At 35.3% G+C, this 25,354-nt stretch overlaps 18 non-coding genes across 18 annotated transcripts; all 18 read left to right on the top strand.

Moving 5' to 3' along the window:
* Nucleotides 1-339: 339 nt before the first annotated feature.
* On the top strand, nt 340-421 carry TRNAS-UGA (transfer RNA serine (anticodon UGA)). The gene has a single exon. It is a non-coding gene; the product is annotated as a tRNA-Ser (tRNA).
* Nucleotides 422-1,501: 1,080 nt separating this feature from the next.
* Nucleotides 1,502-1,583, top strand: TRNAS-UGA (transfer RNA serine (anticodon UGA)). Its single transcript has one exon. It is a non-coding gene; the product is annotated as a tRNA-Ser (tRNA).
* Nucleotides 1,584-2,663: 1,080 nt separating this feature from the next.
* On the top strand, nt 2,664-2,745 carry TRNAS-UGA (transfer RNA serine (anticodon UGA)). Its single transcript has one exon. It is a non-coding gene; the product is annotated as a tRNA-Ser (tRNA).
* A 1,072-nt stretch (nt 2,746-3,817) lies between these two features.
* On the top strand, nt 3,818-3,899 carry TRNAS-UGA (transfer RNA serine (anticodon UGA)). The gene has a single exon. It is a non-coding gene; the product is annotated as a tRNA-Ser (tRNA).
* A 1,080-nt stretch (nt 3,900-4,979) lies between these two features.
* TRNAS-UGA (transfer RNA serine (anticodon UGA)) lies at nt 4,980-5,061 on the top strand. The gene has a single exon. It is a non-coding gene; the product is annotated as a tRNA-Ser (tRNA).
* A 1,072-nt stretch (nt 5,062-6,133) lies between these two features.
* TRNAS-UGA (transfer RNA serine (anticodon UGA)) lies at nt 6,134-6,215 on the top strand. The gene has a single exon. It is a non-coding gene; the product is annotated as a tRNA-Ser (tRNA).
* A 1,080-nt stretch (nt 6,216-7,295) lies between these two features.
* Nucleotides 7,296-7,377, top strand: TRNAS-UGA (transfer RNA serine (anticodon UGA)). The gene has a single exon. It is a non-coding gene; the product is annotated as a tRNA-Ser (tRNA).
* A 1,072-nt stretch (nt 7,378-8,449) lies between these two features.
* Nucleotides 8,450-8,531, top strand: TRNAS-UGA (transfer RNA serine (anticodon UGA)). Its single transcript has one exon. It is a non-coding gene; the product is annotated as a tRNA-Ser (tRNA).
* A 1,080-nt stretch (nt 8,532-9,611) lies between these two features.
* Nucleotides 9,612-9,693, top strand: TRNAS-UGA (transfer RNA serine (anticodon UGA)). Its single transcript has one exon. It is a non-coding gene; the product is annotated as a tRNA-Ser (tRNA).
* A 1,080-nt stretch (nt 9,694-10,773) lies between these two features.
* TRNAS-UGA (transfer RNA serine (anticodon UGA)) lies at nt 10,774-10,855 on the top strand. Its single transcript has one exon. It is a non-coding gene; the product is annotated as a tRNA-Ser (tRNA).
* Nucleotides 10,856-11,927: 1,072 nt separating this feature from the next.
* Nucleotides 11,928-12,009, top strand: TRNAS-UGA (transfer RNA serine (anticodon UGA)). The gene has a single exon. It is a non-coding gene; the product is annotated as a tRNA-Ser (tRNA).
* A 1,080-nt stretch (nt 12,010-13,089) lies between these two features.
* On the top strand, nt 13,090-13,171 carry TRNAS-UGA (transfer RNA serine (anticodon UGA)). The gene has a single exon. It is a non-coding gene; the product is annotated as a tRNA-Ser (tRNA).
* A 1,080-nt stretch (nt 13,172-14,251) lies between these two features.
* On the top strand, nt 14,252-14,333 carry TRNAS-UGA (transfer RNA serine (anticodon UGA)). The gene has a single exon. It is a non-coding gene; the product is annotated as a tRNA-Ser (tRNA).
* A 1,072-nt stretch (nt 14,334-15,405) lies between these two features.
* TRNAS-UGA (transfer RNA serine (anticodon UGA)) lies at nt 15,406-15,487 on the top strand. The gene has a single exon. It is a non-coding gene; the product is annotated as a tRNA-Ser (tRNA).
* Nucleotides 15,488-16,567: 1,080 nt separating this feature from the next.
* On the top strand, nt 16,568-16,649 carry TRNAS-UGA (transfer RNA serine (anticodon UGA)). Its single transcript has one exon. It is a non-coding gene; the product is annotated as a tRNA-Ser (tRNA).
* Nucleotides 16,650-17,729: 1,080 nt separating this feature from the next.
* On the top strand, nt 17,730-17,811 carry TRNAS-UGA (transfer RNA serine (anticodon UGA)). The gene has a single exon. It is a non-coding gene; the product is annotated as a tRNA-Ser (tRNA).
* A 3,390-nt stretch (nt 17,812-21,201) lies between these two features.
* On the top strand, nt 21,202-21,283 carry TRNAS-UGA (transfer RNA serine (anticodon UGA)). The gene has a single exon. It is a non-coding gene; the product is annotated as a tRNA-Ser (tRNA).
* Nucleotides 21,284-22,363: 1,080 nt separating this feature from the next.
* Nucleotides 22,364-22,445, top strand: TRNAS-UGA (transfer RNA serine (anticodon UGA)). Its single transcript has one exon. It is a non-coding gene; the product is annotated as a tRNA-Ser (tRNA).
* Nucleotides 22,446-25,354: the final 2,909 nt, after the last annotated feature.

The raw sequence follows: 25,354 nt of genomic DNA, 5'->3' as shown, positions 1-25,354 counted from the left end.
GGTTCTGAGAACTGAGTTTGAGAACCTGTGGAATAGACCAATGAAAAACCTAATATATTTTAAATGATTATTATTTGATAAAATGTCCGTAAAATGTACAATACAGTTCATGAGCACTAGTGTTGGCATGGTGTGATGTTAAAGGCTCTGATTTCTAATTAATTTAGTACAAGATCAAAAGTCCTTGACACCTATATTTGACATTAAACTATACTAGCTATTATATTTCACAAAGTTTACATATTAATATTGAAGCAAATTAAAATAAAATGTATCAGATATTTCTGCCAACAGGAAAAATGTTTTGATTTCCAAGTAGCACCATCCAATTGAGGTCAGGTAGTTGTGGCCGAGTGGTTAAGGCGATGGACTTGAAATCCATTGGGGTTTCCCCGCGCAGGTTCAAATCCTGCCAGCTACGTACTGCTTTTTATGCATGTAGAAAGCAAAGTTCATTTGTCCTTGATAACTTTATTTTCCATGAAACTAAAGTAGCTTTTACATTTCCCAAAGTTTAACTTACTGTAAAAGCTACCAAAAAAGGAAAACATTGATTTTGCACACAGCTTGTCAGTGAAACAACATTAAGGTAGTTGTGGCCGAGTGGTTAAGGTGATGGACTCAAAATCCATTTGCTTTTCAAGCTGGTTTAAAAACGAAATGCATTCAAGATGAAGAGAATCAAAGCATGTTATGTTTAAGAATTTAGTTCTCAATCTCAGCTTAGCTCACCTACATATATATCCTGTTTTACAATGGACTTCTTTTTAAACAATATAATCTCAGACAGTGTCTTCCTGCATTCTATGTACATGCTTGTGACCTTGTATAAATGTTTCCCAGTGGCAACTTATGCATGCAGATTCTTTCTATCTGGATTTACAGCTGTAGAGATGTAATGAAAGGTAAGAAATAATGTCTGGTAATCAACAAACTATTAATTGTGCAGTGTCAGTTGTTCTAATTCCAAACTTTATTAAGGAATAGACCATAAGTTCTCAAACTCAGTCCTCAGGACCCCACACAGTGTATGTTTTGCAGGTAACCCAGCAGGTGCATAGGTGTATTAATTACTCACTGACACATTTTAAAAAGTCCACTTGTGGAGCTAATTATTTACTTGTAGTTCTGCGAGGAGACCTGCAAAACATGCACTGTGTGGGGTTCTGAGAACCGAGTTTGAGAACCTGTGGAATAGACCAATGAAAAACCTAATATATTTTAAATGATTATTATTTGATAAAATGTCTGTAAAATGTACAATACAGTTCATGAGCACTAGTGTTGGCATGGTGTGATGTTAAAGGCTCTGATTTCTAATTAATTTAGTACAAGATCAAAAGTCCTTGACACCTATATTTGACATTAAACTATACTAGCTATTATATTTCACAAAGTTTACATATTAATATTGAAGCAAATTAAAATAAAATGTATCAGATATTTCTGCCAACAGGAAAAATGTTTTGATTTCCAAGTAGCACCATCCAATTGAGGTCAGGTAGTTGTGGCCGAGTGGTTAAGGCGATGGACTTGAAATCCATTGGTGTTTCCCCGCGCAGGTTCAAATCCTGCCAGCTACATACTGCTTTTTATGCATGTAGAAAGCTAAGCTCATTTGTCCTTGATAACTTTATTTTCCATGAAACTAAAGTAGCTTTTACATTTCCCAAAGTTTAACTTACTGTAAAAGCTACCAAAAAAGGAAAACATTGATTTTGCACACAGCTTGTCAGTGAAACAACATTAAGGTAGTTGTGGCCGAGTGGTTAAGGTGATGGACTCAAAATCCATTTGCTTTTCAAGCTGGTTTAAAAACGAAATGCATTCAAGATGAAGAGAATCAAAGCATGTTATGTTTAAGAATTTAGTTCTCAATCTCAGCTTAGCTCACCTACATATATATCCTGTTTTACAATGGACTTCTTTTTAAACAATATAATCTCAGACAGTGTCTTCCTGCATTCTATGTACATGCTTGTGACCTTGTATAAATGTTTCCCAGTGGCAACTTATGCATGCAGATTCTTTCTATCTGGATTTACAGCTGTAGAGATGTAATGAAAGGTAAGAAATAATGTCTGGTAATCAACAAACTATTAATTGTGCAGTGTCAGTTGTTCTAATTCCAAACTTTATTAAGGAATAGACCATAAGTTCTCAAACTCAGTCCTCAGGACCCCACACAGTGTATGTTTTGCAGGTAACCCAGCAGGTGCATAGGTGTATTAATTACTCACTGACACTTTTTAAAAAGTCCACTTGTGGAGCTAATTATTTACTTGTAGTTCTGCGAGGAGACCTGCAAAACATGCACTGTGTGGGGTTCTGAGAACCGAGTTTGAGAACCTGTGGAATAGACCAATGAAAAACCTAATATATTTTAAATGATTATTATTTGATAAAATGTCCGTAAAATGTACAATACAGTTCATGAGCACTAGTGTTGGCATGGTGTGATGTTAAAGGCTCTGATTTCTAATTAATTTAGTACAAGATCAAAAGTCCTTGACACCTATATTTGACATTAAACTATACTAGCTATTATATTTCACAAAGTTTACATATTAATATTGAAGCAAATTAAAATAAAATGTATCAGATATTTCTGCCAACAGGAAAAATGTTTTGATTTCCAAGTAGCACCATCCAATTGAGGTCAGGTAGTTGTGGCCGAGTGGTTAAGGCGATGGACTTGAAATCCATTGGGGTTTCCCCGCGCAGGTTCAAATCCTGCCAGCTACATACTGCTTTTTATGCATGTAGAAAGCTAAGCTCATTTGTCCTTGATAACTTTATTTTCCATGAAACTAAAGTAGCTTTTACATTTCCCAAAGTTTAACTTACTGTAAAAGCTACCAAAAAAGGAAAACATTGATTTTGCACACAGCTTGTCAGTGAAACAACATTAAGGTAGTTGTGGCCGAGTGGTTAAGGTGATGGACTCAAAATCCATTTGCTTTTCAAGCTGGTTTAAAGCATTCAAGATGAAGAGAATCAAAGCATGTTATGTTTAAGAATTGAGTTCTCAATCTCAGCTTAGCTCACCTACATATATATCCTGTTTTACAATGGACTTTCTTTTTAAACAATATAATCTCAGACAGTGTCTTCCTGCATTCTATGTACATGCTTGTGACCTTGTATAAATGTTTCCCAGTGGCAACTTATGCATGCAGATTCTTTCTATCTGGATTTACAGCTTAGAGATGTAATGAAAGGTAAGAAATAATGTCTGGTAATCAACAAACTATTAATTGTGCAGTGTCAGTTGTTATAATTCCAAACTTTATTAAAGAATAGACCATAAGTTCTCAAACTCAGTCCTCAGGACCCCACACAGTGTATGTTTTGCAGGTAACCCAGCAGGTGCATATGTGTATTAATTACTCACTGACACATTTTAAAAAGTCCACTTGTGGAGCTAATTATTTATTTGTAGTTCTGCGAGGAGACCTGCAAAACATGCACTGTGTGGGGTTCTGAGAACTGAGTTTGAGAACCTGTGGAATAGACCAATGAAAAACCTAATATATTTTAAATGATTATTATTTGATAAAATGTCCGTAAAATGTACAATACAGTTCATGAGCACTAGTGTTGGCATGGTGTGATGTTAAAGGCTCTGATTTCTAATTAATTTAGTACAAGATCAAAAGTCCTTGACACCTATATTTGACATTAAACTATACTAGCTATTATATTTCACAAAGTTTACATATTAATATTGAAGCAAATTAAAATAAAATGTATCAGATATTTCTGCCAACAGGAAAAATGTTTTGATTTCCAAGTAGCACCATCCAATTGAGGTCAGGTAGTTGTGGCCGAGTGGTTAAGGCGATGGACTTGAAATCCATTGGGGTTTCCCCGCGCAGGTTCAAATCCTGCCAGCTACGTACTGCTTTTTATGCATGTAGAAAGCAAAGTTCATTTGTCCTTGATAACTTTATTTTCCATGAAACTAAAGTAGCTTTTACATTTCCCAAAGTTTAACTTACTGTAAAAGCTACCAAAAAAGGAAAACATTGATTTTGCACACAGCTTGTCAGTGAAACAACATTAAGGTAGTTGTGGCCGAGTGGTTAAGGTGATGGACTCAAAATCCATTTGCTTTTCAAGCTGGTTTAAAAACGAAATGCATTCAAGATGAAGAGAATCAAAGCATGTTATGTTTAAGAATTTAGTTCTCAATCTCAGCTTAGCTCACCTACATATATATCCTGTTTTACAATGGACTTCTTTTTAAACAATATAATCTCAGACAGTGTCTTCCTGCATTCTATGTACATGCTTGTGACCTTGTATAAATGTTTCCCAGTGGCAACTTATGCATGCAGATTCTTTCTATCTGGATTTACAGCTGTAGAGATGTAATGAAAGGTAAGAAATAATGTCTGGTAATCAACAAACTATTAATTGTGCAGTGTCAGTTGTTCTAATTCCAAACTTTATTAAGGAATAGACCATAAGTTCTCAAACTCAGTCCTCAGGACCCCACACAGTGTATGTTTTGCAGGTAACCCAGCAGGTGCATAGGTGTATTAATTACTCACTGACACATTTTAAAAAGTCCACTTGTGGAGCTAATTATTTACTTGTAGTTCTGCGAGGAGACCTGCAAAACATGCACTGTGTGGGGTTCTGAGAACCGAGTTTGAGAACCTGTGGAATAGACCAATGAAAAACCTAATATATTTTAAATGATTATTATTTGATAAAATGTCTGTAAAATGTACAATACAGTTCATGAGCACTAGTGTTGGCATGGTGTGATGTTAAAGGCTCTGATTTCTAATTAATTTAGTACAAGATCAAAAGTCCTTGACACCTATATTTGACATTAAACTATACTAGCTATTATATTTCACAAAGTTTACATATTAATATTGAAGCAAATTAAAATAAAATGTATCAGATATTTCTGCCAACAGGAAAAATGTTTTGATTTCCAAGTAGCACCATCCAATTGAGGTCAGGTAGTTGTGGCCGAGTGGTTAAGGCGATGGACTTGAAATCCATTGGTGTTTCCCCGCGCAGGTTCAAATCCTGCCAGCTACATACTGCTTTTTATGCATGTAGAAAGCTAAGCTCATTTGTCCTTGATAACTTTATTTTCCATAAAACTAAAGTAGCTTTTACATTTCCCAAAGTTTAACTTACTGTAAAAGCTACCAAAAAAGGAAAACATTGATTTTGCACACAGCTTGTCAGTGAAACAACATTAAGGTAGTTGTGGCCGAGTGGTTAAGGTGATGGACTCAAAATCCATTTGCTTTTCAAGCTGGTTTAAAGCATTCAAGATGAAGAGAATCAAAGCATGTTATGTTTAAGAATTGAGTTCTCAATCTCAGCTTAGCTCACCTACATATATATCCTGTTTTACAATGGACTTTCTTTTTAAACAATATAATCTCAGACAGTGTCTTCCTGCATTCTATGTACATGCTTGTGACCTTGTATAAATGTTTCCCAGTGGCAACTTATGCATGCAGATTCTTTCTATCTGGATTTACAGCCTAGAGATGTAATGAAAGGTAAGAAATAATGTCTGGTAATCAACAAACTATTAATTGTGCAGTGTCAGTTGTTATAATTCCAAACTTTATTAAGGAATAGACCATAAGTTCTCAAACTCAGTCCTCAGGACCCCACACAGTGTATGTTTTGCAGGTAACCCAGCAGGTGCATATGTGTATTAATTACTCACTGACACATTTTAAAAAGTCCACTTGTGGAGCTAATTATTTACTTGTAGTTCTGCGAGGAGACCTGCAAAACATGCACTGTGTGGGGTTCTGAGAACCGAGTTTGAGAACCTGTGGAATAGACCAATGAAAAACCTAATATATTTTAAATGATTATTATTTGATAAAATGTCCGTAAAATGTACAATACAGTTCATGAGCACTAGTGTTGGCATGGTGTGATGTTAAAGGCTCTGATTTCTAATTAATTTAGTACAAGATCAAAAGTCCTTGACACCTATATTTGACATTAAACTTTACTAGCTATTATATTTCACAAAGTTTACATATTAATATTGAAGCAAATTAAAATAAAATGTATCAGATATTTCTGCCAACAGGAAAAATGTTTTGATTTCCAAGTAGCACCATCCAATTGAGGTCAGGTAGTTGTGGCCGAGTGGTTAAGGCGATGGACTTGAAATCCATTGGGGTTTTCCCGCGCAGGTTCAAATCCTGCCAGCTACGTACTGCTTTTTATGCATGTAGAAAGCTAAGTTCATTTGTCCTTGATAACTTTATTTTCCATGAAACTAAAGTAGCTTTTACATTTCCCAAAGTTTAACTTACTGTAAAAGCTACCAAAAAAGGAAAACATTGATTTTGCACACAGCTTGTCAGTGAAACAACATTAAGGTAGTTGTGGCCGAGTGGTTAAGGTGATGGACTCAAAATCCATTTGCTTTTCAAGCTGGTTTAAAAACGAAATGCATTCAAGATGAAGAGAATCAAAGCATGTTATGTTTAAGAATTGAGTTCTCAATCTCAGCTTAGCTCACCTACATATATATCCTGTTTTACAATGGACTTCTTTTTAAACAATATAATCTCAGACAGTGTCTTCCTGCATTCTATGTACATGCTTGTGACCTTGTATAAATGTTTCCCAGTGGCAACTTATGCATGCAGATTCTTTCTATCTGGATTTACAGCTGTAGAGATGTAATGAAAGGTAAGAAATAATGTCTGGTAATCAACAAACTATTAATTGTGCAGTGTCAGTTGTTCTAATTCCAAACTTTATTAAGGAATAGACCATAAGTTCTCAAACTCAGTCCTCAGGACCCCACACAGTGTATGTTTTGCAGGTAACCCAGCAGGTGCATAGGTGTATTAATTACTCACTGACACATTTTAAAAAGTCCACTTGTGGAGCTAATTATTTACTTGTAGTTCTGCGAGGAGACCTGCAAAACATGCACTGTGTGGGGTTCTGAGAACTGAGTTTGAGAACCTGTGGAATAGACCAATGAAAAACCTAATATATTTTAAATGATTATTATTTGATAAAATGTCCGTAAAATGTACAATACAGTTCATGAGCACTAGTGTTGGCATGGTGTGATGTTAAAGGCTCTGATTTCTAATTAATTTAGTACAAGATCAAATGTCCTTGACACCTATATTTGACATTAAACTATACTAGCTATTATATTTCACAAAGTTTACATATTAATATTGAAGCAAATTAAAATAAAATGTATCAGATATTTCTGCCAACAGGAAAAATGTTTTGATTTCCAAGTAGCACCATCCAATTGAGGTCAGGTAGTTGTGGCCGAGTGGTTAAGGCGATGGTCTTGAAATACATTGGGGTTTCCCCGCGCAGGTTCAAATTCTGCCAGCTACGTACTGCTTTTTATGCATGTAGAAAGCTAAGCTCATTTGTCCTTGATAACTTTATTTTCCATAAAACTAAAGTAGCTTTTACATTTCCCAAAGTTTAACTTACTGTAAAAGCTACCAAAAAAGGAAAACATTGATTTTGCACACAGCTTGTCAGTGAAACAACATTAAGGTAGTTGTGGCCGAGTGGTTAAGGTGATGGACTCAAAATCCATTTGCTTTTCAAGCTGGTTTAAAGCATTCAAGATGAAGAGAATCAAAGCATGTTATGTTTAAGAATTGAGTTCTCAATCTCAGCTTAGCTCACCTACATATATATCCTGTTTTACAATGGACTTCTTTTTAAACAATATAATCTCAGACAGTGTCTTCCTGCATTCTATGTACATGCTTGTGACCTTGTATAAATGTTTCCCAGTGGCAACTTATGCATGCAGATTCTTTCTATCTGGATTTACAGCTGTAGAGATGTAATGAAAGGTAAGAAATAATGTCTGGTAATCAACAAACTATTAATTGTGCAGTGTCAGTTGTTCTAATTCCAAACTTTATTAAGGAATAGACCATAAGTTCTCAAACTCAGTCCTCAGGACCCCACACAGTGTATGTTTTGCAGGTAACCCAGCAGGTGCATAGGTGTATTAATTACTCACTGACACATTTTAAAAAGTCCACTTGTGGAGCTAATTATTTACTTGTAGTTCTGCGAGGAGACCTGCAAAACATGCACTGTGTGGGGTTCTGAGAACCGAGTTTGAGAACCTGTGGAATAGACCAATGAAAAACCTAATATATTTTAAATTATTATTATTTGATAAAATGTCCGTAAAATGTACAATACAGTTCATGAGCACTCGTGTTGGCATGGTGTGATGTTAAAGGCTCTGATTTCTAATTAATTTAGTACAAGATCAAAAGTCCTTGACACCTATATTTGACATTAAACTATACTAGCTATTATATTTCACAAAGTTTACATATTAATATTGAAGCAAATTAAAATAAAATGTATCAGATATTTCTGCCAACAGGAAAAATGTTTTGATTTCCAAGTAGCACCATGCAATTGAGATCAGGTAGTTGTGGCCGAGTGGTTAAGGCGATGGACTTGAAATCCATTGGGGTTTTCCCGCGCAGGTTCAAATTCTGCCAGCTACGTACTGCTTTTTATGCATGTAGAAAGCTAAGCTCATTTGTCCTTGATAACTTTATTTTCCATGAAACTAAAGTAGCTTTTACATTTCCCAAAGTTTAACTTACTGTAAAAGCTACCAAAAAAGGAAAACATTGATTTTGCACACAGCTTGTCAGTGAAACAACATTAAGGTAGTTGTGGCCGAGTGGTTAAGGTGATGGACTCAAAATCCATTTGCTTTTCAAGCTGGTTTAAAAACGAAATGCATTCAAGATGAAGAGAATCAAAGCATGTTATGTTTAAGAATTGAGTTCTCAATCTCAGCTTAGCTCACCTACATATATATCCTGTTTTACAATGGACTTCTTTTTAAACAATATAATCTCAGACAGTGTCTTCCTGCATTCTATGTACATGCTTGTGACCTTGTATAAATGTTTCCCAGTGGCAACTTATGCATGCAGATTCTTTCTATCTGGATTTACAGCTGTAGAGATGTAATGAAAGGTAAGAAATAATGTCTGGTAATCAACAAACTATTAATTGTGCAGTGTCAGTTGTTCTAATTCCAAACTTTATTAAGGAATAGACCATAAGTTCTCAAACTCAGTCCTCAGGACCCCACACAGTGTATGTTTTGCAGGTAACCCAGCAGGTGCATAGGTGTATTAATTACTCACTGACACATTTTAAAAAGTCCACTTGTGGAGCTAATTATTTACTTGTAGTTCTGCGAGGAGACCTGCAAAACATGCACTGTGTGGGGTTCTGAGAACCGAGTTTGAGAACCTGTGGAATAGACCAATGAAAAACCTAATATATTTTAAATGATTATTATTTGATAAAATGTCTGTAAAATGTACAATACAGTTCATGAGCACTAGTGTTGGCATGGTGTGATGTTAAAGGCTCTGATTTCTAATTAATTTAGTACAAGATCAAAAGTCCTTGACACCTATATTTGACATTAAACTATACTAGCTATTATATTTCACAAAGTTTACATATTAATATTGAAGCAAATTAAAATAAAATGTATCAGATATTTCTGCCAACAGGAAAAATGTTTTGATTTCCAAGTAGCACCATCCAATTGAGGTCAGGTAGTTGTGGCCGAGTGGTTAAGGCGATGGACTTGAAATCCATTGGTGTTTCCCCGCGCAGGTTCAAATCCTGCCAGCTACATACTGCTTTTTATGCATGTAGAAAGCTAAGCTCATTTGTCCTTGATAACTTTATTTTCCATAAAACTAAAGTAGCTTTTACATTTCCCAAAGTTTATCTTACTGTAAAAGCTACCAAAAAAGGAAAACATTGATTTTGCACACAGCTTGTCAGTGAAACAACATTAAGGTAGTTGTGGCCGAGTGGTTAAGGTGATGGACTCAAAATCCATTTGCTTTTCAAGCTGGTTTAAAAACGAAATGCATTCAAGATGAAGAGAATCAAAGCATGTTATGTTTAAGAATTGAGTTCTCAATCTCAGCTTAGCTCACCTACATATATATCCTGTTTTACAATGGACTTCTTTTTAAACAATATAATCTCAGACAGTGTCTTCCTGCATTCTATGTACATGCTTGTGACCTTGTATAAATGTTTCCCAGTGGCAACTTATGCATGCAGATTCTTTCTATCTGGATTTACAGCTGTAGAGATGTAATGAAAGGTAAGAAATAATGTCTGGTAATCAACAAACTATTAATTGTGCAGTGTCAGTTGTTCTAATTCCAAACTTAATTAAGGAATAGACCATAAGTTCTCAAACTCAGTCCTCAGGACCCCACACAGTGTATGTTTTGCAGGTAACCCAGCAGGTGCATAGGTGTATTAATTACTCACTGACACATTTTAAAAAGTCCACTTGTGGAGCTAATTATTTACTTGTAGTTCTGCGAGGAGACCTGCAAAACATGCACTGTGTGGGGTTCTGAGAACTGAGTTTGAGAACCTGTGGAATAGACCAATGAAAAACCTAATATATTTTAAATGATTATTATTTGATAAAATGTCCGTAAAATGTACAATACAGTTCATGAGCACTAGTGTTGGCATGGTGTGATGTTAAAGGCTCTGATTTCTAATTAATTTAGTACAAGATCAAATGTCCTTGACACCTATATTTGACATTAAACTATACTAGCTATTATATTTCACAAAGTTTACATATTAATATTGAAGCAAATTAAAATAAAATGTATCAGATATTTCTGCCAACAGGAAAAATGTTTTGATTTCCAAGTAGCACCATCCAATTGAGGTCAGGTAGTTGTGGCCGAGTGGTTAAGGCGATGGTCTTGAAATCCATTGGGGTTTCCCCGCGCAGGTTCAAATCCTGCCAGCTACGTACTGCTTTTTATGCATGTAGAAAGCTAAGCTCATTTGTCCTTGATAACTTTATTTTCCATGAAACTAAAGTAGCTTTTACATTTCCCAAAGTTTAACTTACTGTAAAAGCTACCAAAAAAGGAAAACATTGATTTTGCACACAGCTTGTCAGTGAAACAACATTAAGGTAGTTGTGGCCGAGTGGTTAAGGTGATGGACTCAAAATCCATTTGCTTTTCAAGCTGGTTTAAAGCATTCAAGATGAAGAGAATCAAAGCATGTTATGTTTAAGAATTGAGTTCTCAATCTCAGCTTAGCTCACCTACATATATATCCTGTTTTACAATGGACTTCTTTTTAAACAATATAATCTCAGACAGTGTCTTCCTGCATTCTATGTACATGCTTGTGACCTTGTATAAATGTTTCCCAGTGGCAACTTATGCATGCAGATTCTTTCTATCTGGATTTACAGCTGTAGAGATGTAATGAAAGGTAAGAAATAATGTCTGGTAATCAACAAACTATTAATTGTGCAGTGTCAGTTGTTCTAATTCCAAACTTTATTAAGGAATAGACCATAAGTACTCAAACTCAGTCCTCAGGACCCCACACAGTGTATGTTTTGCAGGTAACCCAGCAGGTGCATAGGTGTATTAATTACTCACTGACACATTTTAAAAAGTCCACTTGTGGAGCTAATTATTTACTTGTGGTTCTGCGAGGAGACCTGCAAAACATGCACTGTGTGGGGTTCTGAGAACCGAGTTTGAGAACCTGTGGAATAGACCAATGAAAAACCTAATATATTTTAAATTATTATTATTTGATAAAATGTCCGTAAAATGTACAATACAGTTCATGAGCACTCGTGTTGGCATGGTGTGATGTTAAAGGCTCTGATTTCTAATTAATTTAGTACAAGATCAAAAGTCCTTGACACCTATATTTGACATTAAACTATACTAGCTATTATATTTCACAAAGTTTACATATTAATATTGAAGCAAATTAAAATAAAATGTATCAGATATTTCTGCCAACAGGAAAAATGTTTTGATTTCCAAGTAGCACCATGCAATTGAGATCAGGTAGTTGTGGCCGAGTGGTTAAGGCGATGGACTTGAAATCCATTGGGGTTTCCCCGCGCAGGTTCAAATTCTGCCAGCTACGTACTGCTTTTTATGCATGTAGAAAGCTAAGCTCATTTGTCCTTGATAACTTTATTTTCCATGAAACTAAAGTAGCTTTTACATTTCCCAAAGTTTAACTTACTGTAAAAGCTACCAAAAAAGGAAAACATTGATTTTGCACACAGCTTGTCAGTGAAACAACATTAAGGTAGTTGTGGCCGAGTGGTTAAGGTGATGGACTCAAAATCCATTTGCTTTTCAAGCTGGTTTAAAAACGAAATGCATTCAAGATGAAGAGAATCAAAGCATGTTATGTTTAAGAATTGAGTTCTCAATCTCAGCTTAGCTCACCTACATATATATCCTGTTTTACAATGGACTTCTTTTTAAACAATATAATCTCAGACAGTGTCTTCCTGCATTCTATGTACATGCTTGTGACCTTGTATAAATGTTTCCCAGTGGCAACTTATGCATGCAGATTCTTTCTATCTGGATTTACAGCTGTAGAGATGTAATGAAAGGTAAGAAATAATGTCTGGTAATCAACAAACTATTAATTGTGCAGTGTCAGTTGTTCTAATTCCAAACTTTATTAAGGAATAGACCATAAGTTCTCAAACTCAGTCCTCAGGACCCCACACAGTGTATGTTTTGCAGGTAACCCAGCAGGTGCATAGGTGTATTAATTACTCACTGACACATTTTAAAAAGTCCACTTGTGGAGCTAATTATTTACTTGTAGTTCTGCGAGGAGACCTGCAAAACATGCACTGTGTGGGGTTCTGAGAACCGAGTTTGAGAACCTGTGGAATAGACCAATGAAAAACCTAATATATTTTAAATGATTATTATTTGATAAAATGTCTGTAAAATGTACAATACAGTTCATGAGCACTAGTGTTGGCATGGTGTGATGTTAAAGGCTCTGATTTCTAATTAATTTAGTACAAGATCAAAAGTCCTTGACACCTATATTTGACATTAAACTATACTAGCTATTATATTTCACAAAGTTTACATATTAATATTGAAGCAAATTAAAATAAAATGTATCAGATATTTCTGCCAACAGGAAAAATGTTTTGATTTCCAAGTAGCACCATCCAATTGAGGTCAGGTAGTTGTGGCCGAGTGGTTAAGGCGATGGACTTGAAATCCATTGGTGTTTCCCCGCGCAGGTTCAAATCCTGCCAGCTACATACTGCTTTTTATGCATGTAGAAAGCTAAGCTCATTTGTCCTTGATAACTTTATTTTCCATAAAACTAAAGTAGCTTTTACATTTCCCAAAGTTTATCTTACTGTAAAAGCTACCAAAAAAGGAAAACATTGATTTTGCACACAGCTTGTCAGTGAAACAACATTAAGGTAGTTGTGGCCGAGTGGTTAAGGTGATGGACTCAAAATCCATTTGCTTTTCAAGCTGGTTTAAAAACGAAATGCATTCAAGATGAAGAGAATCAAAGCATGTTATGTTTAAGAATTGAGTTCTCAATCTCAGCTTAGCTCACCTACATATATATCCTGTTTTACAATGGACTTCTTTTTAAACAATATAATCTCAGACAGTGTCTTCCTGCATTCTATGTACATGCTTGTGACCTTGTATAAATGTTTCCCAGTGGCAACTTATGCATGCAGATTCTTTCTATCTGGATTTACAGCTGTAGAGATGTAATGAAAGGTAAGAAATAATGTCTGGTAATCAACAAACTATTAATTGTGCAGTGTCAGTTGTTCTAATTCCAAACTTTATTAAGGAATAGACCATAAGTTCTCAAACTCAGTCCTCAGGACCCCACACAGTGTATGTTTTGCAGGTAACCCAGCAGGTGCATAGGTGTATTAATTACTCACTGACACATTTTAAAAAGTCCACTTGTGGAGCTAATTATTTACTTGTAGTTCTGCGAGGAGACCTGCAAAACATGCACTGTGTGGGGTTCTGAGAACTGAGTTTGAGAACCTGTGGAATAGACCAATGAAAAACCTAATATATTTTAAATGATTATTATTTGATAAAATGTCCGTAAAATGTACAATACAGTTCATGAGCACTAGTGTTGGCATGGTGTGATGTTAAAGGCTCTGATTTCTAATTAATTTAGTACAAGATCAAATGTCCTTGACACCTATATTTGACATTAAACTATACTAGCTATTATATTTCACAAAGTTTACATATTAATATTGAAGCAAATTAAAATAAAATGTATCAGATATTTCTGCCAACAGGAAAAATGTTTTGATTTCCAAGTAGCACCATCCAATTGAGGTCAGGTAGTTGTGGCCGAGTGGTTAAGGCGATGGTCTTGAAATCCATTGGGGTTTCCCCGCGCAGGTTCAAATCCTGCCAGCTACGTACTGCTTTTTATGCATGTAGAAAGCTAAGCTCATTTGTCCTTGATAACTTTATTTTCCATGAAACTAAAGTAGCTTTTACATTTCCCAAAGTTTAACTTACTGTAAAAGCTACCAAAAAAGGAAAACATTGATTTTGCACACAGCTTGTCAGTGAAACAACATTAAGGTAGTTGTGGCCGAGTGGTTAAGGTGATGGACTCAAAATCCATTTGCTTTTCAAGCTGGTTTAAAGCATTCAAGATGAAGAGAATCAAAGCATGTTATGTTTAAGAATTGAGTTCTCAATCTCAGCTTAGCTCACCTACATATATATCCTGTTTTACAATGGACTTCTTTTTAAACAATATAATCTCAGACAGTGTCTTCCTGCATTCTATGTACATGCTTGTGACCTTGTATAAATGTTTCCCAGTGGCAACTTATGCATGCAGATTCTTTCTATCTGGATTTACAGCTGTAGAGATGTAATGAAAGGTAAGAAATAATGTCTGGTAATCAACAAACTATTAATTGTGCAGTGTCAGTTGTTCTAATTCCAAACTTTATTAAGGAATAGACCATAAGTACTCAAACTCAGTCCTCAGGACCCCACACAGTGTATGTTTTGCAGGTAACCCAGCAGGTGCATAGGTGTATTAATTACTCACTGACACATTTTAAAAAGTCCACTTGTGGAGCTAATTATTTACTTGTGGTTCTGCGAGGAGACCTGCAAAACATGCACTGTGTGGGGTTCTGAGAACCGAGTTTGAGAACCTGTGGAATAGACCAATGAAAAACCTAATATATTTTAAATTATTATTATTTGATAAAATGTCCGTAAAATGTACAATACAGTTCATGAGCACTCGTGTTGGCATGGTGTGATGTTAAAGGCTCTGATTTCTAATTAATTTAGTACAAGATCAAAAGTCCTTGACACCTATATTTGACATTAAACTATACTAGCTATTATATTTCACAAAGTTTACATATTAATATTGAAGCAAATTAAAATAAAATGTATCAGATATTTCTGCCAACAGGAAAAATGTTTTGATTTCCAAGTAGCACCATGCAATTGAGATCAGGTAGTTGTGGCCGAGTGGTTAAGGCGATGGACTTGAAATCCATTGGGGTTTCCCCGCGCAGGTTCAAATTCTGCCAGCTACGTACTGCTTTTTATGCATGTAGAAAGCTAAGCTCATTTGTCCTTGATAACTTTATTTTCCATGAAACTAAAGTAGCTTTTACATTTCCCAAAGTTTAACTTACTGTAAAAGCTACCAAAAAAGGAAAACATTGATTTTGCACACAGCTTGTCAGTGAAACAACATTAAGGTAGTTGTGGCCGAGTGGTTAAGGTGATGGACTCAAAATCCATTTGCTTTTCAAGCTGGTTTAAAAACGAAATGCATTCAAGATGAAGAGAATCAAAGCATGTTATGTTTAAGAATTGAGTTCTCAATCTCAGCTTAGCTCACCTACATATATATCCTGTTTTACAATGGACTTTCTTTTTAAACAATATAATCTCAGACAGTGTCTTCCTGCATTCTATGTACATGCTTGTGACCTTGTATAAATGTTTCCCAGTGGCAACGTATGCATGCAGATTCTTTCTATCTGGATTTACAGCTTAGAGATGTAATGAAAGGTAAGAAATAATGTCTGGTAATCAACAAACTATTAATTGTGCAGTGTCAGTTGTTCTAATTCCAAACTTTATTAAGGAATAGACCATAAGTTCTCAAACTCAGTCCTCAGGACCCCACACAGTGTATGTTTTGCAGGTAACCCAGCATGTGCATATGTGTATTAATTACTCACTGACACATTTTAAAAAGTCCACTTGTGGAGCTAATTATTTACTTGTAGTTCTGCGAGGAGACCTGCAAAACATGCACTGTGTGGGGTTCTGAGAACTGAGTTTGAGAACCTGTGGAATAGACCAATGAAAAACCTAATATATTTTAAATGATTATTATTTGATAAAATGTCCGTAAAATGTACAATACAGTTCATGAGCACTAGTGTTGGCATGGTGTGATGTTAAAGGCTCTGATTTCTAATTAATTTAGTACAAGATCAAAAGTCCTTGACACCTATATTTGACATTAAACTATACTAGCTATTATATTTCACAAAGTTTACATATTAATATTGAAGCAAATTAAAATAAAATGTATCAGATATTTCTGCCAACAGGAAAAATGTTTTGATTTCCAAGTAGCACCATCCAATTGAGGTCAGGTAGTTGTGGCCGAGTGGTTAAGGCGATGGACTTGAAAACCATTGGGGTTTCCCCGCGCAGGTTCAAATCCTGCCAGCTACGTACTGCTTTTTATGCATGTAGAAAGCTAAGCTCATTTGTCCTTGATAACTTTATTTTCCATGAAACTAAAGTAGCTTTTACATTTCCCAAAGTTTAACTTACTGTAAAAGCTACCAAAAAAGGAAAACATTGATTTTGCACACAGCTTGTCAGTGAAACAACATTAAGGTAGTTGTGGCCGAGTGGTTAAGGTGATGGACTCAAAATCCATTTGCTTTTCAAGCTGGTTTAAAAACGAAATGCATTCAAGATGAAGAGAAGCAAAGCATGTTATGTTTAAGAATTAAGTTCTCAATCTCAGCTTAGCTCACCTACATATATATCCTGTTTTACAATGGACTTCTTTTTAAACAATATAATCTCAGACAGTGTCTTCCTGCATTCTATGTACATGCTTGTGACCTTGTATAAATGTTTCCCAGTGGCAACTTATGCATGCAGATTCTTTCTATCTGGATTTACAGCTGTAGAGATGTAATGAAAGGTAAGAAATAATGTCTGGTAATCAACAAACTATTAATTGTGCAGTGTCAGTTGTTCTAATTCCAAACTTTATTAAGGAATAGACCATAAGTTCTCAAACTCAGTCCTCAGGACCCCACACAGTGTATGTTTTGCAGGTAACCCAGCAGGTGCATAGGTGTATTAATTACTCACTGACACATTTTAAAAAGTCCACTTGTGGAGCTAATTATTTACTTGTAGTTTTGCGAGGAGACCTGCAAAACATGCACTGTGTGGGGTTCTGAGAACTGAGTTTGAGAACCTGTGGAATAGACCAATGAAAAACCTAATATATTTTAAATGATTATTATTTGATAAAATGTCCGTAAAATGTACAATACAGTTCATGAGCACTAGTGTTGGCATGGTGTGATGTTAAAGGCTCTGATTTCTAATTAATTTAGTACAAGATCAAAAGTCCTTGACACCTATATTTGACATTAAACTATACTAGCTATTATATTTCACAAAGTTTACATATTAATATTGAAGCAAATTAAAATAAAATGTATCAGATATTTCTGCCAACAGGAAAAATGTTTTGATTTCCAAGTAGCACCATACAATTGAGGTCAGGTAGTTGTGGCCGAGTGGTTAAGGCGATGGACTTGAAATCCATTGGGGTTTCCCCGCGCAGGTTCAAATCTTGCCAGCTACGTACTGCTTTTTATGCATGTAGAAAGCTAAGCTCATTTGTCCTTGATAACTTTATTTTCCATGAAACTAAAGTAGCTTTTACATTTCCCAAAGTTTAACTTACTGTAAAAGCTACCAAAAAAGGAAAACATTGATTTTGCACACAGCTTGTCAGTGAAACAACATTAAGGTAGTTGTGGCCGAGTGGTTAAGGTGATGGACTCAAAATCCATTTGCTTTTCAAGCTGGTTTAAAAACGAAATGCATTCAAGATGAAGAGAATCAAAGCATGTTATGTTTAAGAATTGAGTTCTCAATCTCAGCTTAGCTCACCTACATATATATCCTGTTTTACAATGGACTTCTTTTTAAACAATATAATCTCAGACAGTGTCTTCCTGCATTCTATGTACATGCTTGTGACCTTGTATAAATGTTTCCCAGTGGCAACTTATGCATGCAGATTCTTTCTATCTGGATTTACAGCTGTAGAGATGTAATGAAAGGTAAGAAATAATGTCTGGTAATCAACAAACTATTAATTGTGCAGTGTCAGTTGTTATAATTCCAAACTTTATTAAGGAATAGACCATAAGTTCTCAAACTCAGTCCTCAGGACCCCACACAGTGTATGTTTTGCAGGTAACCCAGCAGGTGCATAGGTGTATTAATTACTCACTGACACATTTTAAAAAGTCCACTTGTGGAGCTAATTATTTACTTGTAGTTCTGCGAGGAGACCTGCAAAACATGCACTGTGTGGGGTTCTGAGAACTGAGTTTGAGAACCTGTGGAATAGACCAATGAAAAACCTAATATATTTTAAATGATTATTATTTGATAAAATGTCCGTAAAATGTACAATACAGTTCATGAGCACTAGTGTTGGCATGGTGTGATGTTAAAGGCTCTGATTTCTAATTAATTTAGTACAAGATCAAAAGTCCTTGACACCTATATTTGACATTAAACTATACTAGCTATTATATTTCACAAAGTTTACATATTAATATTGAAGCAAATTAAAATAAAATGTATCAGATATTTCTGCCAACAGGAAAAATGTTTTGATTTCCAAGTAGCACCATCCAATTGAGGTCAGGTAGTTGTGGCCGAGTGGTTAAGGCGATGGACTTTAAATCCATTGGGGTTTCCCCGTGCAGGTTCAAATCTTGCCAGCTACGTACTGCTTTTTATGCATGTAGAAAGGTAAGCTCATTTGTCCTTGATAACTTTATTTTCCATGAAACTAAAGTAGCTTTTACATTTCCCAAAGTTTAACTTACTGTAAAAGCTACCAAAAAAGGAAAACATTGATTTTGCACACAGCTTGTCAGTGAAACAACATTAAGGTAGTTGTGGCCGAGTGGTTAAGGTGATGGACTCAAAATCCATTTGCTTTTCAAGCTGGTTTAAAAACGAAATGCATTCAAGATGAAGAGAATCAAAGCATGTTATGTTTAAGAATTGAGTTCTCAATCTCAGCTTAGCTCACCTACATATATATCCTGTTTTACAATGGACTTCTTTTTAAACAATATAATCTCAGACAGTGTCTTCCTGCATTCTATGTACATGCTTGTGACCTTGTATAAATGTTTCCCAGTGGCAACTTATGCATGCAGATTCTTTCTATCTGGATTTACAGCTGTAGAGATGTAATGAAAGGTAAGAAATAATGTCTGGTAATCAACAAACTATTAATTGTGCAGTGTCAGTTGTTCTAATTCCAAACTTTATTAAGGAATAGACCATAAGTTCTCAAACTCAGTCCTCAGGACCCCACACAGTGTATGTTTTGCAGGTAACCCAGCAGGTGCATAGGTGTATTAATTACTCACTGACACATTTTAAAAAGTCCACTTGTGGAGCTAATTATTTACTTGTAGTTCTGCGAGGAGACCTGCAAAACATGCACTGTGTGGGGTTCTGAGAACTGAGTTTGAGAACCTGTGGAATAGACCAATGAAAAACCTAATATATTTTAAATGATTATTATTTGATAAAATGTCCGTAAAATGTACAATACAGTTCATGAGCACTAGTGTTGGCATGGTGTGATGTTAAAGGCTCTGATTTCTAATTAATTTAGTACAAGATCAAAAGTCCTTGACACCTATATTTGACATTAAACTATACTAGCTATTATATTTCACAAAGTTTACATATTAATATTGAAGCAAATTAAAATAAAATGTATCAGATATTTCTGCCAACAGGAAAAAAGTTTTGATTTCCAAGTAGCACCATCCAGTTGAGGTCAGGTAGTTGTGGCGATGGACTTAAAATCCATTGGGGTTTCCCCGCGCAGGTTTAAATCCTGCCAGCTACGTACTGCTTTTTATGCATGTAGAAAGCTAAGCTCATTTGTCCTTGATAACTTTATTTTCCATGAAACTAAAGTAGCTTTTACATTTCCCAAAGTTTAACTTACTGTAAAAGCTACCAAAAAAGGAAAACATTGATTTTGCACACAGCTTGTCAGTGAAACAACATTAAGGTAGTTGTGGCCGAGTGGTTAAGGTGATGGACTCAAAATCCATTTGCTTTTCAAGCTGGTTTAAAAACGAAATGCATTCAAGATGAAGAGAATCAAAGCATGTTATGTTTAAGAATTGAGTTCTCAATCTCAGCTTAGCTCACCTACATATATATCCTGTTTTACAATGGACTTCTTTTTAAACAATATAATCTCAGACAGTGTCTTCCTGCATTCTATGTACATGCTTGTGACCTTGTATAAATGTTTCCCAGTGGCAACTTATGCATGCAGATTCTTTCTATCTGGATTTACAGCTGTAGAGATGTAATGAAAGGTAAGAAATAATGTCTGGTAATCAACAAACTATTAATTGTGCAGTGTCAGTTGTTCTAATTCCAAACTTTATTAAGGAATAGACCATAAGTTCTCAAACTCAGTCCTCAGGACCCCACACAGTGTATGTTTTGCAGGTAACCCAGCAGGTGCATAGGTGTATTAATTACTCACTGACACATTTTAAAAAGTCCACTTGTGGAGCTAATTATTTACTTGTAGTTCTGCGAGGAGACCTGCAAAACATGCACTGTGTGGGGTTCTGAGAACTGAGTTTGAGAACCTGTGGAATAGACCAATGAAAAACCTAATATATTTTAAATGATTATTATTTGATAAAATGTCCGTAAAATGTACAATACAGTTCATGAGCACTAGTGTTGGCATGGTGTGATGTTAAAGGCTCTGATTTCTAATTAATTTAGTACAAGATCAAAAGTCCTTGACACCTATATTTGACATTAAACTATACTAGCTATTATATTTCACAAAGTTTACATATTAATATTGAAGCAAATTAAAATAAAATGTATCAGATATTTCTGCCAACAGGAAAAATGTTTTGATTTCCAAGTAGCACCATCCAATTGAGGTCAGGTAGTTGTGGCCGAGTGGTTAAGGCGATGGACTTGAAAACCATTGGGGTTTCCCCGCGCAGGTTCAAATCCTGCCAGCTACGTACTGCTTTTTATGCATGTAGAAAGCTAAGCTCATTTGTCCTTGATAACTTTATTTTCCATGAAACTAAAGTAGCTTTTACATTTCCCAAAGTTTAACTTACTGTAAAAGCTACCAAAAAAGGAAAACATTGATTTTGCACACAGCTTGTCAGTGAAACAACATTAAGGTAGTTGTGGCCGAGTGGTTAAGGTGATGGACTCAAAATCCATTTGCTTTTCAAGCTGGTTTAAAAACGAAATGCATTCAAGATGAAGAGAAGCAAAGCATGTTATGTTTAAGAATTGAGTTCTCAATCTCAGCTTAGCTCACCTACATATATATCCTGTTTTACAATGGACTTCTTTTTAAACAATATAATCTCAGACAGTGTCTTCCTGCATTCTATGTACATGCTTGTGACCTTGTATAAATGTTTCCCAGTGGCAACTTATGCATGCAGATTCTTTCTATCTGGATTTACAGCTGTAGAGATGTAATGAAAGGTAAGAAATAATGTCTGGTAATCAACAAACTATTAATTGTGCAGTGTCAGTTGTTCTAATTCCAAACTTTATTAAGGAATAGACCATAAGTTCTCAAACTCAGTCCTCAGGACCCCACACAGTGTATGTTTTGCAGGTAACCCAGCAGGTGCATAGGTGTATTAATTACTCACTGACACATTTTAAAAAGTCCACTTGTGGAGCTAATTATTTACTTGTAGTTCTGCGAGGAGACCTGCAAAACATGCACTGTGTGGGGTTCTGAGAACTGAGTTTGAGAACCTGTGGAATAGACCAATGAAAAACCTAATATATTTTAAATGATTATTATTTGATAAAATGTCCGTAAAATGTACAATACAGTTCATGAGCACTAGTGTTGGCATGGTGTGATGTTAAAGGCTCTGATTTCTAATTAATTTAGTACAAGATCAAAAGTCCTTGACACCTATATTTGACATTAAACTATACTAGCTATTATATTTCACAAAGTTTACATATTAATATTGAAGCAAATTAAAATAAAATGTATCAGATATTTCTGCCAACAGGAAAAATGTTTTGATTTCCAAGTAGCACCATCCAATTGAGGTCAGGTAGTTGTGGCCGAGTGGTTAAGGCGATGGACTTGAAATCCATTGGGGTTTCCCCGCGCAGGTTCAAATCTTGCCAGCTACGTACTGCTTTTTATGCATGTAGAAAGCTAAGCTCATTTGTCCTTGATAACTTTATTTTCCATGAAACTAAAGTAGCTTTTACATTTCCCAAAGTTTAACTTACTGTAAAAGCTACCAAAAAAGGAAAACATTGATTTTGCACACAGCTTGTCAGTGAAACAACATTAAGGTAGTTGTGGCCGAGTGGTTAAGGTGATGGACTCAAAATCCATTTGCTTTTCAAGCTGGTTTAAAAACGAAATGCATTCAAGATGAAGAGAATCAAAGCATGTTATGTTTAAGAATTGAGTTCTCAATCTCAGCTTAGCTCACCTACATATATATCCTGTTTTACAATGGACTTCTTTTTAAACAATATAATCTCAGACAGTGTCTTCCTGCATTCTATGTACATGCTTGTGACCTTGTATAAATGTTTCCCAGTGGCAACTTATGCATGCAGATTCTTTCTATCTGGATTTACAGCTGTAGAGATGTAATGAAAGGTAAGAAATAATGTCTGGTAATCAACAAACTATTAATTGTGCAGTGTCAGTTGTTATAATTCCAAACTTTATTAAGGAATAGACCATAAGTTCTCAAACTCAGTCCTCAGGACCCCACACAGTGTATGTTTTGCAGGTAACCCAGCAGGTGCATAGGTGTATTAATTACTCACTGACACATTTTAAAAAGTCCACTTGTGGAGCTAATTATTTACTTGTAGTTCTGCGAGGAGACCTGCAAAACATGCACTGTGTGGGGTTCTGAGAACTGAGTTTGAGAACCTGTGGAATAGACCAATGAAAAACCTAATATATTTTAAATGATTATTATTTGATAAAATGTCCGTAAAATGTACAATACAGTTCATGAGCACTAGTGTTGGCATGGTGTGATGTTAAAGGCTCTGATTTCTAATTAATTTAGTACAAGATCAAAAGTCCTTGACACCTATATTTGACATTAAACTATACTAGCTATTATATTTCACAAAGTTTACATATTAATATTGAAGCAAATTAAAATAAAATGTATCAGATATTTCTGCCAACAGGAAAAATGTTTTGATTTCCAAGTAGCACCATCCAATTGAGGTCAGGTAGTTGTGGCCGAGTGGTTAAGGCGATGGACTTTAAATCCATTGGGGTTTCCCCGTGCAGGTTCAAATCTTGCCAGCTACGTACTGCTTTTTATGCATGTAGAAAGGTAAGCTCATTTGTCCTTGATAACTTTATTTTCCATGAAACTAAAGTAGCTTTTACATTTCCCAAAGTTTAACTTACTGTAAAAGCTACCAAAAAAGGAAAACATTGATTTTGCACACAGCTTGTCAGTGAAACAACATTAAGGTAGTTGTGGCCGAGTGGTTAAGGTGATGGACTCAAAATCCATTTGCTTTTCAAGCTGGTTTAAAAACGAAATGCATTCAAGATGAAGAGAATCAAAGCATGTTATGTTTAAGAATTGAGTTCTCAATCTCAGCTTAGCTCACCTACATATATATCCTGTTTTACAATGGACTTCTTTTTAAACAATATAATCTCAGACAGTGTCTTCCTGCATTCTATGTACATGCTTGTGACCTTGTATAAATGTTTCCCAGTGGCAACTTATGCATGCAGATTCTTTCTATCTGGATTTACAGCTGTAGAGATGTAATGAAAGGTAAGAAATAATGTCTGGTAATCAACAAACTATTAATTGTGCAGTGTCAGTTGTTCTAATTCCAAACTTTATTAAGGAATAGACCATAAGTTCTCAAACTCAGTCCTCAGGACCCCACACAGTGTATGTTTTGCAGGTAACCCAGCAGGTGCATAGGTGTATTAATTACTCACTGACACATTTTAAAAAGTCCACTTGTGGAGCTAATTATTTACTTGTAGTTCTGCGAGGAGACCTGCAAAACATGCACTGTGTGGGGTTCTGAGAACTGAGTTTGAGAACCTGTGGAATAGACCAATGAAAAACCTAATATATTTTAAATGATTATTATTTGATAAAATGTCCGTAAAATGTACAATACAGTTCATGAGCACTAGTGTTGGCATGGTGTGATGTTAAAGGCTCTGATTTCTAATTAATTTAGTACAAGATCAAAAGTCCTTGACACCTATATTTGACATTAAACTATACTAGCTATTATATTTCACAAAGTTTACATATTAATATTGAAGCAAATTAAAATAAAATGTATCAGATATTTCTGCCAACAGGAAAAAAGTTTTGATTTCAAAGTAGCACCATCCAGTTGAGGTCAGGTAGTTGTGGCGATGGACTTGAAATCCATTGGGGTTTCCCCGCGCAGGTTTAAATCCTGCCAGCTACGTACTGCTTTTTATGCATGTAGAAAGCTAAGCTCATTTGTCCTTGATAACTTTATTTTCCATGAAACTAAAGTAGCTTTTACATTTCCCAAAGTTTAACTTACTGTAAAAGCTACCAAAAAAGGAAAACATTGATTTTGCACACAGCTTGTCAGTGAAACAACATTAAGGTAGTTGTGGCCGAGTGGTTAAGGTGATGGACTCAAAATCCATTTGCTTTTCAAGCTGGTTTAAAAACGAAATGCATTCAAGATGAAGAGAATCAAAGCATGTTATGTTTAAGAATTGAGTTCTCAATCTCAGCTTAGCTCACCTACATATATATCCTGTTTTACAATGGACTTCTTTTTAAACAATATAATCTCAGACAGTGTCTTCCTGCATTCTATGTACATGCTTGTGACCTTGTATAAATGTTTCCCAGTGGCAACTTATGCATGCAGATTCTTTCTATCTGGATTTACAGCTGTAGAGATGTAATGAAAGGTAAGAAATAATGTCTGGTAATCAACAAACTATTAATTGTGCAGTGTCAGTTGTTCTAATTCCAAACTTTATTAAGGAATAGACCATAAGTTCTCAAACTCAGTCCTCAGGACCC

The sequence above is a fragment of the Pseudophryne corroboree genome, chromosome 11, assembly GCF_028390025.1.
Source record: "Pseudophryne corroboree isolate aPseCor3 chromosome 11, aPseCor3.hap2, whole genome shotgun sequence".
Lineage (NCBI taxonomy): Eukaryota > Metazoa > Chordata > Amphibia > Anura > Myobatrachidae > Pseudophryne > Pseudophryne corroboree.
Note: the sequence above shows the minus strand (reverse complement) of the source record. Positions and strands in the feature narration are given on the sequence as shown.